The sequence below is a fragment of the Rhinoderma darwinii genome (genome assembly GCF_050947455.1).
Source record: "Rhinoderma darwinii isolate aRhiDar2 chromosome 2 unlocalized genomic scaffold, aRhiDar2.hap1 SUPER_2_unloc_6, whole genome shotgun sequence".
In the NCBI taxonomy this organism is placed as follows: domain Eukaryota; kingdom Metazoa; phylum Chordata; class Amphibia; order Anura; family Rhinodermatidae; genus Rhinoderma; species Rhinoderma darwinii.
Genome location: NW_027461729.1, coordinates 770,610 through 785,910, shown reverse-complemented (window position 1 = coordinate 785,910; position 15,301 = coordinate 770,610). Strand labels below are relative to the sequence as shown.

The 15,301-nt window shown below is 45.8% G+C and overlaps 7 non-coding genes across 7 annotated transcripts; all 7 read left to right on the top strand.

The window, feature by feature from the left end:
• Nucleotides 1-1,504: 1,504 nt before the first annotated feature.
• On the top strand, nt 1,505-1,695 carry LOC142681608 (U2 spliceosomal RNA). The gene has a single exon (XR_012853496.1). It is a non-coding gene; the product is annotated as a U2 spliceosomal RNA (small nuclear RNA).
• Nucleotides 1,696-7,543: 5,848 nt separating this feature from the next.
• LOC142681607 (U2 spliceosomal RNA) lies at nt 7,544-7,734 on the top strand. The gene has a single exon (XR_012853495.1). It is a non-coding gene; the product is annotated as a U2 spliceosomal RNA (small nuclear RNA).
• A 1,127-nt stretch (nt 7,735-8,861) lies between these two features.
• Nucleotides 8,862-9,052, top strand: LOC142681665 (U2 spliceosomal RNA). Its single transcript, XR_012853548.1, has one exon. It is a non-coding gene; the product is annotated as a U2 spliceosomal RNA (small nuclear RNA).
• Nucleotides 9,053-10,322: 1,270 nt separating this feature from the next.
• On the top strand, nt 10,323-10,513 carry LOC142681605 (U2 spliceosomal RNA). Its single transcript, XR_012853494.1, has one exon. It is a non-coding gene; the product is annotated as a U2 spliceosomal RNA (small nuclear RNA).
• A 1,269-nt stretch (nt 10,514-11,782) lies between these two features.
• Nucleotides 11,783-11,973, top strand: LOC142681604 (U2 spliceosomal RNA). The gene has a single exon (XR_012853493.1). It is a non-coding gene; the product is annotated as a U2 spliceosomal RNA (small nuclear RNA).
• Nucleotides 11,974-13,246: 1,273 nt separating this feature from the next.
• On the top strand, nt 13,247-13,437 carry LOC142681735 (U2 spliceosomal RNA). The gene has a single exon (XR_012853611.1). It is a non-coding gene; the product is annotated as a U2 spliceosomal RNA (small nuclear RNA).
• Nucleotides 13,438-14,706: 1,269 nt separating this feature from the next.
• On the top strand, nt 14,707-14,897 carry LOC142681603 (U2 spliceosomal RNA). Its single transcript, XR_012853492.1, has one exon. It is a non-coding gene; the product is annotated as a U2 spliceosomal RNA (small nuclear RNA).
• Nucleotides 14,898-15,301: the final 404 nt, after the last annotated feature.

The window sequence follows — 15,301 nt, the reverse complement described above, 5'->3', positions numbered from 1 at the left end:
TTACACCTACACATGTCGTCTTAATGGTATCAACTATACCCTGCGACTATTTGTCTCTGTCGACTTAATGGTATCAACCTATACCCCGCGACGAATTAAATTATTACACTTATACTTATCACCTATGCCGGCGAGACGCGACTATCTATACTATGATTCTTGGAACCACACAGCGGGTTAACTCTCTGTCGCTGAGAGTGTGGCCGGGATCGACTCCAAATACCTCGGTATCTTATCACCTGCTCACTCTCCCACACGGATAAGAGCCAATATTCATAAACATGAACTTAACCTTACCGTGTTTTATTTGAAGCTGATCAGACTTCCTGGGAGAGTGGCTGGCGATTCAATGTTGAGGCGTCTGGGGGTCGTCGATCACGGACACGGCTTATCCCTCGAGTGTGGCCCCACGTTGGGCGCCAAAATGTTCGGGTACTAATCAGTCTCAACCGGCAGGGATAATACGCTGAGTTCGTACGAAAGGAATCACACCACACAGAGTCTGGTACAAAGCTCCTCACTCAGCATCAGGCGTCACTGATTTATTTATTAGACACATTTGTTCTATATATCCCCTTTCTCCTGGGGGTGGGTACATGTTATCACACTTTTATAAAAGCACGTATCACTGTAAGCCTCTTGATACTTGTGTCATCCATGGATAGGTTCACCCTTATCTGGTCCTTTAGATATGTCTTCCTAGTTCATAGTTCGTTCATACCAGGAAGTGACTTGTTATTTTATTAGTGCGTAGTCCCTGTTCAGGGGCCATCTTGCCACGTATACTTATCTAATCCTATTACTATTGCTTCATCACAATTATGTACACAACTCTATAGTCTATATTTTATTAAAGAAAGAAAATTATTATAAACATTAACTTCTGTCCACTCCATCCTTCACAGTCCCCCCTTTTATCATTATTTTCTTCATTTCTTAACCTAAGTGTGTCCGTGCTCTGGGAAAGGGGAGTAAAAGGATTTTTTCACCAGTTTGAGACGAGCCTCCCCTATTAGGAGACCCCCCTTTGTAGCTGGACTTAAAGAGTCGGTGCACACCCTACACTATCTATTCATCTTCAGAACAATAGTCTCGATAAAGGGTGGTTGTTTTCATGGATGGAGTTGGTAAAAGTCCTTCAATTGGACTGGATTAAAGCTGATACAAGGTGTGAAAGGAGAAGGGGTGGCAGTGGGCATGCACTTACTGCTGCTGCTGCTGCTGCTGCTGCTGCCAGTGTTTGCACGGCAGGAGGGCATTTGGGCGTTGCCAGGAAGGCGTTTTTATGTCGATTCCTCCTCTTTCAGCACTGCATTGTGGTGCAAGCAAAAGAAGCAAATCCTGTCTTGCTTCCTCTCCGGCCTTTATTCACCTCCCGCTTAGTAGCTGTGAGTGTGTGTGAGCCTGCAGGGCCCCATGGAATTGCCTAGGAGTAGGCTGAATCGCTGCAAGGGGTGAACAGCAGTATTGGGCAGGCTCGGTCAACGCGCGGCCCGTTCGGGTTATCGCTTCTCGGCCTTTTGGCTAAGATCAAGTGTAGTATCTGTTCTTATCAGTTTAATATCTGATACGTCCCCTATCTGGGGACCATATATTAAATGGATTTTTAGAACAGGGAGATGGAAATAGAGCTTGCTCTGTCCACTCCACGCATTGACCTGGTATTGCAGTATTTCCAGGACCGGTGCACCCTTTCCTTATGTGTTTACTAAAATCAGATTCCAAAAGTGCTTTTTGTGTTTGCCATTGTTTTTGTCTTTCGGATGGGATCTCCCCTTTTAATCCCATTATTTCAACACCTGTTGGACAATGCATTTGTACAGTCATGTGTGATAATGAGCTAATTTATTAAATGCAATTAATTAATACATTGCCACCTCTTGTTTTGTGTCGTCTGTGTTTCTGTGTTTCCGGCATTTCACATTGGAACAGCTCATTCACCTTCCTTGTCTTCTCTCCGCCCTCCCTCCTAGGTAGGTTAACCCCTTCCCTCTTTAGCCACTTTTGACCTTCCTGACAGAGCCTCATTTTTCAAATCTGACATGTTTCACTTTATGTGGTAATAACGTCGAAATGCTTTCACCTATCCGGGCGATTCTGAGATTGTTTTCTCGTGACACATTGGACTTTAAGATAGTGGTAAAATTTGGTCGATACATTCAGTATTTAATTGTGAAAAACACGAAAATATAGTGAAAAATTGCAAAAATTAGCATTTTTCTCAATTTAAATGTATCTGCTTGTAAGACAGGCAGTAATACCACACAAAATTGTTGCTAATTAACATCCCCATATGTCTACTTTAGATTGGCATCGTTTTTTGAACATCCTTTTATTTTTCTATGACCTCACAAGGCTTAGAACTTTAGCAGCAATTTCTCACATTTTCAAGAAAATTTCAAAAGGCTATTTTTACAGGGGCCAGTTCAGTTGTGAAGTGGTTTTGAGGGCCTTATATATTAGAAACCCCCAAAAAGTCACCCCATTTTAAAAACTTCACCCCTCAAAGTATTCAAAACAGCATTTAGAAAATGTCTTAACCCTTTACACATTTCACAGGAATTAACGCAAAGTAGAGGTGAAATTTACAAATTTCATATTTTTTTGCAGAAATAAATTTTTAATACAATTTTTTTTATAACACAGAAGGTTTTACCAGAGAAATGCAACTCAATATTGGTTGCCCAGTTTCAGCAGTTTTAGGAAATATCCCACATGTGGTCCTAGTGTGCTACTGGCCTGAAGCACCGGCCTCAGAAGCAAAGGAGCACCTAGTGGATTTTGGGGCCTTATTTTTGTTAGAATATATTTTAGGCACCATGTCAGGTTTGAAGGGCTCTTGCGGTGCCAAAACAGTGAAAATCCCCCAAAAGTGACCCCATCTGGGAAACTAGACACCTCAAGGAAATTATCTAGGGGTGTAGTGAGCATTTTGACCGCACAGGTTTTTTACAGAAATTATTGGAAGTAGGCCGTGAAAATTAAAATCAACATTTCTTCAAAGAAAATGTAGGTTTAGCGATTTTTTTTCTCATTTCCACAAGGACTAAAGGAGAAAAAGCATCGCAAAATTTGTAAAGCAATTTCTCCCGAGTAAAACACTACCCCACATGTGGTAATAAATGGATATTTGGACACACGGCAGGGCTTAGAAGGGAAAGAGCGCCATTTGGCTTTTGGAGTCCACATTTAGCAGGAATGGTTTGCGGAGGCCATGTCACATTTACGAAGCCCCTGAGGGGACAAAACAGTGGAAACCCCCCACAAGTGACCCCATTTCGGAAACTACACCCATTGAGGAAATTATCTAGGGGTATAGTGAGCGATTTGACCCCACAGTTTTTTTGCAGAAAATATTGGAAGTAGGCCCTGAAAATAATAATCTACATTTTTTCAAAAAAAATCTAGGTTTAGCTAATTTTTTCTCATTTCCAGAAGGACTGAAGGAGAAAAAGCACCACAAAATTTGTAAAGCAATTTCTCCCGAGTAAAACAATACCCCACATGTGGTAATAAACGGCTGTTTGGACACACGGCAGGGCTTAGAAGGGAAACAGCACTATTTGGCTTTTTGAGATCACATTTAGCAGGAATGGTTTGCGGAGGCCAGGTCACATTTGCAAAGCCCCTGAGGGGACAAAACAATGAAAACGCCCAAAAAGGGACTCCATTTAGGAAACTACACCTCTTGAGGAATTCATCTAGGGGTGTAGTGAGCATTTTGACCCCACAGACGTTTCATAGAATTTATTAGAATTAGGCAGTGAAAATAAAAACAGTCCTTTTTCTTCAATAAGACGTAGCTTTAGCGCAAATTTTTTCATTTTCTCAACAAATAAAGGAAAAAAAGAACCCAAAATTTGTAAAGCAATTTCTCCCGAGTACGGCAATACCCCATATGTGGTCATAAACTGCTGTTTGGGCAAACGGCAGGGCTCAGAAGGAAAGGACCGCCATTTGGAGTGCAGATGTTGCTGGATTGGTTTCTGGGCGCCTGTGGGCCCAAAACAGTGGAAACCCCCCAGAAGTGACCCCATTTTGGAAACGACACCCCTCAATGCATTTACCAAGGGGTGTAGTAAGCATTTTAACCCTGCAGGTGTTTTGTAGAAATTAGTGTTCACTCGATGTTGCAGAGTGAAAATGGGATTTTCTTCCATAGATATGCCAATATGTGGTGCCCGGCTTGTGCCACCATAACAAGACAGCCCTCTAATTATTATGCGGTGTTTCCCGGTTTTAGAAACACCCTACATGTGGCCCTAATCTTTTGCCTGGACATATGACAGGGCTCAGGAGTGAAGAGTACCATGCGGAGTGGAGGCCTAATTTGGCGATTTGCAAAGTATTGGTTCACAACTGCAGAGGCTCAGATGTGAAATAATAAAAAGAAACCCCTGAGAAGTGACCCCATTATGGAAACTGCACCCCTCAAGGCATTTATTAAGAGGTGTAGTGAGCATTTTCACCCCACAGGTCTTTTCCATAAATGAATGCACTGCGGATGGTGCAAATTAAAAATTTATATTTTTCCCTAGATATGCCATTCAGTGGCAAATATGTCGTGCCCAGCTTATGACACTGGAGACACACACCCCAAAAATTGTTAAAAGGGTTCTCCCGGGTATGACGATGCCATATATGTTGAAGGAAACTGCTGTTTGGGCACGCTGTAGGGTTCAGAGCCGAGGGAGCACCATTTGGCTTTTGGAGAGCGGATTTTGCTTGGTACTATATTTGTTTGAGTATTGCTGGTGTTTTATAATGTGGGGGTACATGTAAGCCGGGCGGAGTATATAAGGGGCATAGTCAGGTGGTATGAAAAAAAATTAATAATCCATAGATGTGTGTTACGCTGTGAAGCAATCCTTTCCGCACAGGCCAATGTCGCACTGATAAATGGTGTAATTTCTTATCCCGCTTTTGGTCCACACTCTGCACCTTTGCAGTTTGGGGAATTTTGCTGGGAAAGTGTTGTCCTGGTATAATACGGGCACCGTCGCTTCCAGCGGATATGTTTGGGCCCTCCCTTTCCTGGTTCCCTAATTTTAGGTCCTTGATAAATCGCCTCTTCAAACAGAAGAAATGTTCCCCTCGGGCACAACTGCATATTTTTTTATTTCCTGACTTATTGGAGCCATAACTAATTTTATTTTTCATAGACGTAGCGGTATGAGGGCTGGTTTGTTGCGGGACGAGCTGTAGTTATTATTGGTACCATTTTGGGGTACATATGACTTTTTGATCACCTTTTATCCTATTTTTTGGGATGCCAGGTAAACAAAAAAATGCAATTCTGGCACAGCTTTTTTCGGTTTTTTTATACAGCGTTCACCATGCGTTATAAATTACATGTTAACTTTATTCTGCGGGTCAGTACGATTCCGGCGATACCTAATTTATAGCATTTTTTTATGTTTTACAACTTTTTTCACAATAAAATTACTTTTGTAAAAAGAATGTATTTTTTTTCTGTCGCAAAGTTGTGAGAACCATAAAGTTTTAATTTTTTTGTCGACGGAGGTGTATGAGGGCTTGTTTTTTGCGGGACGAGCTATAGTTTTTATAGGTACCATTTTTGGATACGTGCGACTTTTTGATCACTTTTTATTCTAATATTTGTAGGGCAAAGTGACTAAAAAACAGAAACTCTGGTAACGTTTTTTACGTTTTTTTTACGCTGTTCACCGCGTGCAATAAATAATACAATATTTTGATACCTCAGGTCGTTACGGTCGTGGCGATAGCAAATACATATGGTTTATTATTATTTTTCAATAATAAAGGACTTGATAAGAGTAAAAGGGGGATTGTGTTTTATTTGATTACTTGAAACTTTTATTGTTTTCAAACTTCTATTTTTTGCACTTTTTTTTACACTTTTTTATACTTTTTTTACACTTTTCTTCAAGTCCCACTAGGGGACTTGAAGGTCCAACGGTCAGATATTTTTTTTTCTAATACATTGCACTACCTATGTAGTGCAATGTATTAGATCTGTCAGTCATTCACTGACAGCAAGCCGATTAGGCTTCGCCTCCCGGCGGGGCCTAATAGGCTTCCGTAATGGCAGAGCAGGAGACCATTGTGTCTCCTGTTGCCATAACAGCAGTCGCCAGTCCCGATTGCCTGTCAGGGCTGGCGATCTGCTAGTAACCGCTACGATGCAGCAATCGCTTTCGATTGCTGCATCGAAGGGGTTAATGGCAGGGATCGGAGCTAGCTCCGGTTCCTGCCGTTACAGGTGGATGTCAGCTGTACAGTACAGCTGACATCCACCGCTGATGACGCCGGATCAGCTCCTGACCCGGCGCCATCTTGCCGGTAGCTACGGAAGCCGATCAGGCTCCGCCGCCGGGCGGATCTTGACCGGCTTCGGTGCTAGGCAGACCGGGAGGCAAGTATTAGGCCTCCGGTTGCCATTGCAGCCACCGGAACCCCGGCAATTTCATTGCTGGGGCTCCGATGAGCTGCAAACACCTTAAGTGCAGCGATCGCGTTTGAGCGCTGCACTTAAGGGGTTAATGGCGGGGATCGAAGCTAATTTCGGTCCCCGCCGTTACAGTCGGATGTCAGCTGTAAGATACAGCTGAGATCCGGTGATGATGGCACCGACTCAGTTTCTGAGCCGGTGCCAAACATTTGACGTACATGTACGGCATTTTGCGGGAAGTCAATGCTTTCCATGACGTACATGTACGTCAAATGTCGGGAAGGGGTTAAAGAGCTGCACCTGAGCCAGCCACTGATTGATGCAGCACCATAGTCAAATAGTGGAGTGGAGTAGGGGAACAGCAAACAGCCATTAAAGCAGCCAGCCCGCCCGTCACAATGGACCTACCTGTGTACACTAGATGGATGTGATGGAACGTACTGTGGTCCCTACATTTCAAGAAGAAGTAAGAATTGCAGTTGCAACAAACCCTTGCTTGCCTACAAAGAGAGCAGCAATTTGGATTTGTTACTATGTTACCTGGAAGAATAACAAACTGTGCAAGGATGGAGGTTGTAGGAGCAAGGAGAACAAGTTGTCTGTAAAGTTGGTGGATGCCTATTTTCCATTTTGCAGTCCCTTGTCTCCCTCTTGTGGCCTCCTGGAGGCAAATAGCTGTGCAAAAAAAAGACAGCCTGGGGGCCGGCTGTTGCAGTGTTGCCCTCTCAGGCAACACTGAGTGACTGACTGAGCCGCACCGTCTTATATAAAGTTCAGACGGAACTTTGCACGTGTCATAGTGGAGACCTCAGGAGCCAGAGCCAGCTTTCTGATATCATAATGGGGCCTCAGAGATAAAAGCCTGGGCCCAGGCAGTGTTGGTCAGTGCTGCTCAGCAGGCAGCACTGGACTGGATTAAAGCTGATACAAGGTGTGAAAGGAGAAGGGGTGGCAGTGGGCATGCACTTACTGCTGCTGCTGCTGCCAGTGTTTGCACGGCAGGAGGGCATTTGGGCGTTGCCAGGAAGGCGTTTTTATGTCGATTCCTCCTCTTTCAGCACTGCATTGTGGTGCAAGCAAAAGAAGCAAAACGCGCGGCACGTTCGGGTTATCGCTTCTCGGCCTTTTGGCTAAGATCAAGTGTAGTATCTGTTCTTATCAGTTTAATATCTGATACGTCCCCTATCTGGGGACCATATATTAAATGGATTTTTAGAACAGGGAGATGGAAATAGAGCTTGCTCTGTCCACTCCACGCATTGACCTGGTATTGCAGTATTTCCAGGACCGGTGCACCCTTTCCTTATGTGTTTACTAAAATCAGATTCCAAAAGTGCTTTTTGTGTTTGCCATTGTTTTTGTCTTTCGGATGGGATCTCCCCTTTTAATCCCATTATTTCAACACCTGTTGGACAATGCATTTGTACAGTCATGTGTGATAATGAGCTAATTTATTAAATGCAATTAATTAATACATTGCCACCTCTTGTTTTGTGTCGTCTGTGTTTCTGTGTTTCCGGCATTTCACATTGGAACAGCTCATTCACCTTCCTTGTCTTCTCTCCGCCCTCCCTCCTAGGTAGGTTAAAGAGCTGCACCTGAGCCAGCCACTGATTGATGCAGCACCATAGTCAAATAGTGGAGTGGAGTAGGGGAACAGCAAACAGCCATTAAAGCAGCCAGCCCGCCCGCCCGCCCGTCACAATGGACCTACCTGTGTACACTAGATGGATGTGATGGAATGTACTGTGGTCCCTACATTTCAAGAAGAAGTAAGAATTGCAGTTGCAACAAACCCATCCTTGCCTACAAAGAGAGCAGCAATTTGGATTTGTTACTATGTTACCTGGAAGAATAACAAACTGTGCAAGGATGGAGGTTGTAGGAGCAAGGAGAACAAGTTGTCTGTAAAGTTGGTGGATGCCTATTTTCCATTTTGCAGTCCCTTGTCTCCCTCTTGTGGCCTCCTGGAGGCAACTAGCTGTGCAAAAAAAAGACAGCCTGGGGGCCGGCTGTTGCAGTGTTGCCCTCTCAGGCAACACTGAGTGACTGACTGAGCCGCACCGTCTTATATAAAGTTCAGACGGAACTTTGCACGTGTCATAGTGGAGACCTCAGGAGCCAGAGCCAGCTTTCTGACATCATAATGGGGCCTCAGAGATAAAAGCCTGGGCCCAGGCAGTGTTGGTCAGTGCTGCTCAGCAGGCAGCACTGGACTGGATTAAAGCTGATACAAGGTGTGAAAGGAGAAGGGGTGGCAGTGGGCATGCACTTACTGCTGCTGCTGCTGCTGCTGCTGCTGCCAGTGTTTGCACGGCAGGAGGGCATTTGGGCGTTGCCAGGAAGGCGTTTTTATGTCGATTCCTCCTCTTTCAGCACTGCATTGTGGTGCAAGCAAAAGAAGCAAAACGCGCGGCACGTTCGGGTTATCGCTTCTCGGCCTTTTGGCTAAGATCAAGTGTAGTATCTGTTCTTATCAGTTTAATATCTGATACGTCCCCTATCTGGGGACCATATATTAAATGGATTTTTAGAACAGGGAGATGGAAATAGAGCTTGCTCTGTCCATTCCACGCATTGACCTGGTATTGCAGTATTTCCAGGACCGGTGCACCCTTTCCTTATGTGTTTACTAAAATCAGATTCCAAAAGTGCTTTTTGTGTTTGCCATTGTTTTTGTCTTTCGGATGGGATCTCCCCTTTTAATCCCATTATTTCAACACCTGTTGGACAATGCATTTGTACAGTCATGTGTGATAATGAGCTAATTTATTAAATGCAATTAATTAATACATTGCCACCTCTTGTTTTGTGTCGTCTGTGTTTCTGTGTTTCCGGCATTTCACATTGGAACAGCTCATTCACCTTCCTTGTCTTCTCTCCGCCCTCCCTCCTAGGTAGGTTAAAGAGCTGCACCTGAGCCAGCCACTGATTGATGCAGCACCATAGTCAAATAGTGGAGTGGAGTAGGGGAACAGCAAACAGCCATTAAAGCAGCCAGCCCGCCCGCCCGCCCGCCCGTCACAATGGACCTACCTGTGTACACTAGATGGATGTGATGGAATGTACTGTGGTCCCTACATTTCAAGAAGAAGTAAGAATTGCAGTTGCAACAAACCCTTGCTTGCCTACAAAGAGAGCAGCAATTTGGATTTGTTACTATGTTACCTGGAAGAATAACAAACTGTGCAAGGATGGAGGTTGTAGGAGCAAGGAGAACAAGTTGTCTGTAAAGTTGGTGGATGCCTATTTTCCATTTTGCAGTCCCTTGTCTCCCTCTTGTGGCCTCCTGGAGGCAACTAGCTGTGCAAAAAAAAGACAGCCTGGGGGCCGGCTGTTGCAGTGTTGCCCTCTCAGGCAACACTGAGTGACTGACTGAGCCGCACCGTCTTATATAAAGTTCAGACGGAACTTTGCACGTGTCATAGTGGAGACCTCAGGAGCCAGAGCCAGCTTTCTGACATCATAATGGGGCCTCAGAGATAAAAGCCTGGGCCCAGGCAGTGTTGGTCAGTGCTGCTCAGCAGGCAGCACTGGACTGGATTAAAGCTGATACAAGGTGTGAAAGGAGAAGGGGTGGCAGTGGGCATGCACTTACTGCTGCTGCTGCTGCTGCTGCCAGTGTTTGCACGGCAGGAGGGCATTTGGGCGTTGCCAGGAAGGCGTTTTTATGTCGATTCCTCCTCTTTCAGCACTGCATTGTGGTGCAAGCAAAAGAAGCAAATCCTGTCTTGCTTCCTCTCCGGCCTTTATTCACCTCCCGCTTAGTAGCTGTGAGTGTGTGTGAGCCTGCAGGGCCCCATGGAATTGCCTAGGAGTAGGCTGAATCGCTGCAAGGGGTGAACAGCAGTATTGGGCAGGCTCGGTCAACGCGCGGCCCGTTCGGGTTATCGCTTCTCGGCCTTTTGGCTAAGATCAAGTGTAGTATCTGTTCTTATCAGTTTAATATCTGATACGTCCCCTATCTGGGGACCATATATTAAATGGATTTTTAGAACAGGGAGATGGAAATAGAGCTTGCTCTGTCCACTCCACGCATTGACCTGGTATTGCAGTATTTCCAGGACCGGTGCACCCTTTCCTTATGTGTTTACTAAAATCAGATTCCAAAAGTGCTTTTTGTGTTTGCCATTGTTTTTGTCTTTCGGATGGGATCTCCCCTTTTAATCCCATTATTTCAACACCTGTTGGACAATGCATTTGTACAGTCATGTGTGATAATGAGCTAATTTATTAAATGCAATTAATTAATACATTGCCACCTCTTGTTTTGTGTCGTCTGTGTTTCTGTGTTTCCGGCATTTCACATTGGAACAGCTCATTCACCTTCCTTGTCTTCTCTCCGCCCTCCCTCCTAGGTAGGTTAAAGAGCTGCACCTGAGCCAGCCACTGATTGATGCAGCACCATAGTCAAATAGTGGAGTGGAGTAGGGGAACAGCAAACAGCCATTAAAGCAGCCAGCCCGCCCGCCCGCCCGTCACAATGGACCTACCTGTGTACACTAGATGGATGTGATGGAATGTACTGTGGTCCCTACATTTCAAGAAGAAGTAAGAATTGCAGTTGCAACAAACCCTTGCTTGCCTACAAAGAGAGCAGCAATTTGGATTTGTTACTATGTTACCTGGAAGAATAACAAACTGTGCAAGGATGGAGGGTGTAGGAGCAAGGAGAACAAGTTGTCTGTAAAGTTGGTGGATGCCTATTTTCCATTTTGCAGTCCCTTGTCTCCCTCTTGTGGCCTCCTGGAGGCAACTAGCTGTGCAAAAAAAAGACAGCCTGGGGGCCGGCTGTTGCAGTGTTGCCCTCTCAGGCAACACTGAGTGACTGACTGAGCCGCACCGTCTTATATAAAGTTCAGACGGAACTTTGCACGTGTCATAGTGGAGACCTCAGGAGCCAGAGCCAGCTTTCTGACATCATAATGGGGCCTCAGAGATAAAAGCCTGGGCCCAGGCAGTGTTGGTCAGTGCTGCTCAGCAGGCAGCACTGGACTGGATTAAAGCTGATACAAGGTGTGAAAGGAGAAGGGGTGGCAGTGGGCATGCACTTACTGCTGCTGCTGCTGCTGCTGCTGCCAGTGTTTGCACGGCAGGAGGGCATTTGGGCGTTGCCAGGAAGGCGTTTTTATGTCGATTCCTCCTCTTTCAGCACTGCATTGTGGTGCAAGCAAAAGAAGCAAATCCTGTCTTGCTTCCTCTCCGGCCTTTATTCACCTCCCGCTTAGTAGCTGTGAGTGTGTGTGAGCCTGCAGGGCCCCATGGAATTGCCTAGGAGTAGGCTGAATCGCTGCAAGGGGTGAACAGCAGTATTGGGCAGGCTCGGTCAACGCGCGGCCCGTTCGGGTTATCGCTTCTCGGCCTTTTGGCTAAGATCAAGTGTAGTATCTGTTCTTATCAGTTTAATATCTGATACGTCCCCTATCTGGGGACCATATATTAAATGGATTTTTAGAACAGGGAGATGGAAATAGAGCTTGCTCTGTCCACTCCACGCATTGACCTGGTATTGCAGTATTTCCAGGACCGGTGCACCCTTTCCTTATGTGTTTACTAAAATCAGATTCCAAAAGTGCTTTTTGTGTTTGCCATTGTTTTTGTCTTTCGGATGGGATCTCCCCTTTTAATCCCATTATTTCAACACCTGTTGGACAATGCATTTGTACAGTCATGTGTGATAATGAGCTAATTTATTAAATGCAATTAATTAATACATTGCCACCTCTTGTTTTGTGTCGTCTGTGTTTCTGTGTTTCCGGCATTTCACATTGGAACAGCTCATTCACCTTCCTTGTCTTCTCTCCGCCCTCCCTCCTAGGTAGGTTAAAGAGCTGCACCTGAGCCAGCCACTGATTGATGCAGCACCATAGTCAAATAGTGGAGTGGAGTAGGGGAACAGCAAACAGCCATTAAAGCAGCCAGCCCGCCCGCCCGCCCGCCCGTCACAATGGACCTACCTGTGTACACTAGATGGATGTGATGGAATGTACTGTGGTCCCTACATTTCAAGAAGAAGTAAGAATTGCAGTTGCAACAAACCCTTGCTTGCCTACAAAGAGAGCAGCAATTTGGATTTGTTACTATGTTACCTGGAAGAATAACAAACTGTGCAAGGATGGAGGTTGTAGGAGCAAGGAGAACAAGTTGTCTGTAAAGTTGGTGGATGCCTATTTTCCATTTTGCAGTCCCTTGTCTCCCTCTTGTGGCCTCCTGGAGGCAACTAGCTGTGCAAAAAAAAGACAGCCTGGGGGCCGGCTGTTGCAGTGTTGCCCTCTCAGGCAACACTGAGTGACTGACTGAGCCGCACCGTCTTATATAAAGTTCAGACGGAACTTTGCAGGTGTCATAGTGGAGACCTCAGGAGCCAGAGCCAGCTTTCTGACATCATAATGGGGCCTCAGAGATAAAAGCCTGGGCCCAGGCAGTGTTGGTCAGTGCTGCTCAGCAGGCAGCACTGGACTGGATTAAAGCTGATACAAGGTGTGAAAGGAGAAGGGGTGGCAGTGGGCATGCACTTACTGCTGCTGCTGCTGCTGCTGCTGCCAGTGTTTGCACGGCAGGAGGGCATTTGGGCGTTGCCAGGAAGGCGTTTTTATGTCGATTCCTCCTCTTTCAGCACTGCATTGTGGTGCAAGCAAAAGAAGCAAATCCTGTCTTGCTTCCTCTCCGGCCTTTATTCACCTCCCGCTTATTAGCAGTGAGTGTGTGTGAGCCTGCAGGGCCCCATGGAATTGCCTAGGAGTAGGCTGAATCACTGCAAGGGGTGAACAGCAGTATTGGGCAGGCTCGGTCAACGAGCGGCCCGTTCGGGTTATCGCTTCTCGGCCTTTTGGCTAAAATCAAGTGTAGTATCTGTTCTTATCAGTTTAATATCTGATACGTCCCCTATCTGGGGACCATATATTAAATGGATTTTTAGAACAGGGAGATGGAAATAGAGCTTGCTCTGTCCACTCCACGCATTGACCTGGTATTGCAGTATTTCCAGGACCGGTGCACCCTTTCCTCATGTGTTTACTAAAATCAGATTCCAAAAGTGCTTTTTGTGTTTGCCATTGTTTTTGTCTTTCGGATGGGATCTCCCCTTTTAATCCCATTATTTCAACACCTGTTGGACAATGCATTTGTACAGTCATGTGTGATAATGAGCTAATTTATTAAATGCAATTAATTAATACATTGCCACCTCTTGTTTTGTGTCGTCTGTGTTTCTGTGTTTCCGGCATTTCACATTGGAACAGCTCATTCACCTTCCTTGTCTTCTCTCTGCCCTCCCTCCTAGGTAGGTTAAAGAGCTGCACCTGAGCCAGCCACTGATTGATGCAGCACCATAGTCAAATAGTGGAGTGGAGTAGGGGAACAGCAAACAGCCATTAAAGCAGCCAGCCCGCCCGCCCGCCCGTCACAATGGACCTACCTGTGTACACTAGATGGATGTGATGGAATGTACTGTGGTCCCTACATTTCAAGAAGAAGTAAGAATTGCAGTTGCAACAAACCCTTGCTTGCCTACAAAGAGAGCAGCAATTTGGATTTGTTACTATGTTACCTGGAAGAATAACAAACTGTGCAAGGATGGAGGTTGTAGGAGCAAGGAGAACAAGTTGTCTGTAAAGTTGGTGGATGCCTATTTTCCATTTTGCAGTCCCTTGTCTCCCTCTTGTGGCCTCCTGGAGGCAACTAGCTGTGCAAAAAAAAGACAGCCTGGGGGCCGGCTGTTGCAGTGTTGCCCTCTCAGGCAACACTGAGTGACTGACTGAGCCGCACCGTCTTATATAAAGTTCAGACGGAACTTTGCACGTGTCATAGTGGAGACCTCAGGAGCCAGAGCCAGCTTTCTGACATCATAATGGGGCCTCAGAGATAAAAGCCTGGGCCCAGGCAGTGTTGGTCAGTGCTGCTCAGCAGGCAGCACTGGACTGGATTAAAGCTGATACAAGGTGTGAAAGGAGAAGGGGTGGCAGTGGGCATGCACTTACTGCTGCTGCTGCTGCTGCTGCTGCCAGTGTTTGCACGGCAGGAGGGCATTTGGGCGTTGCCAGGAAGGCGTTTTTATGTCGATTCCTCCTCTTTCAGCACTGCATTGTGGTGCAAGCAAAAGAAGCAAATCCTGTCTTGCTTCCTCTCCGGCCTTTATTCACCTCCCGCTTAGTAGCTGTGAGTGTGTGTGAGCCTGCAGGGCCCCATGGAATTGCCTAGGAGTAGGCTGAATCGCTGCAAGGGGTGAACAGCAGTATTGGGCAGGCTCGGTCAACGCGCGGCCCGTTCGGGTTATCGCTTCTCGGCCTTTTGGCTAAGATCAAGTGTAGTATCTGTTCTTATCAGTTTAATATCTGATACGTCCCCTATCTGGGGACCATATATTAAATGGATTTTTAGAACAGGGAGATGGAAATAGAGCTTGCTCTGTCCACTCCACGCATTGACCTGGTATTGCAGTATTTCCAGGACCGGTGCACCCTTTCCTTATGTGTTTACTAAAATCAGATTCCAAAAGTGCTTTTTGTGTTTGCCATTGTTTTTGTCTTTCGGATGGGATCTCCCCTTTTAATCCCATTATTTCAACACCTGTTGGACAATGCATTTGTACAGTCATGTGTGATAATGAGCTAATTTATTAAATGCAATTAATTAATACATTGCCACCTCTTGTTTTGTGTCGTCTGTGTTTCTGTGTTTCCGGCATTTCACATTGGAACAGCTCATTCACCTTCCTTGTCTTCTCTCCGCCCTCCCTCCTAGGTAGGTTAAAGAGCTGCACCTGAGCCAGCCACTGATTGATGCAGCACCATAGTCAAATAGTGGAGTGGAGTAGGGGAACAGCAAACAGCCATTAAAGCAGCCAGCCCGCCCGCCCGCCCGTCACAA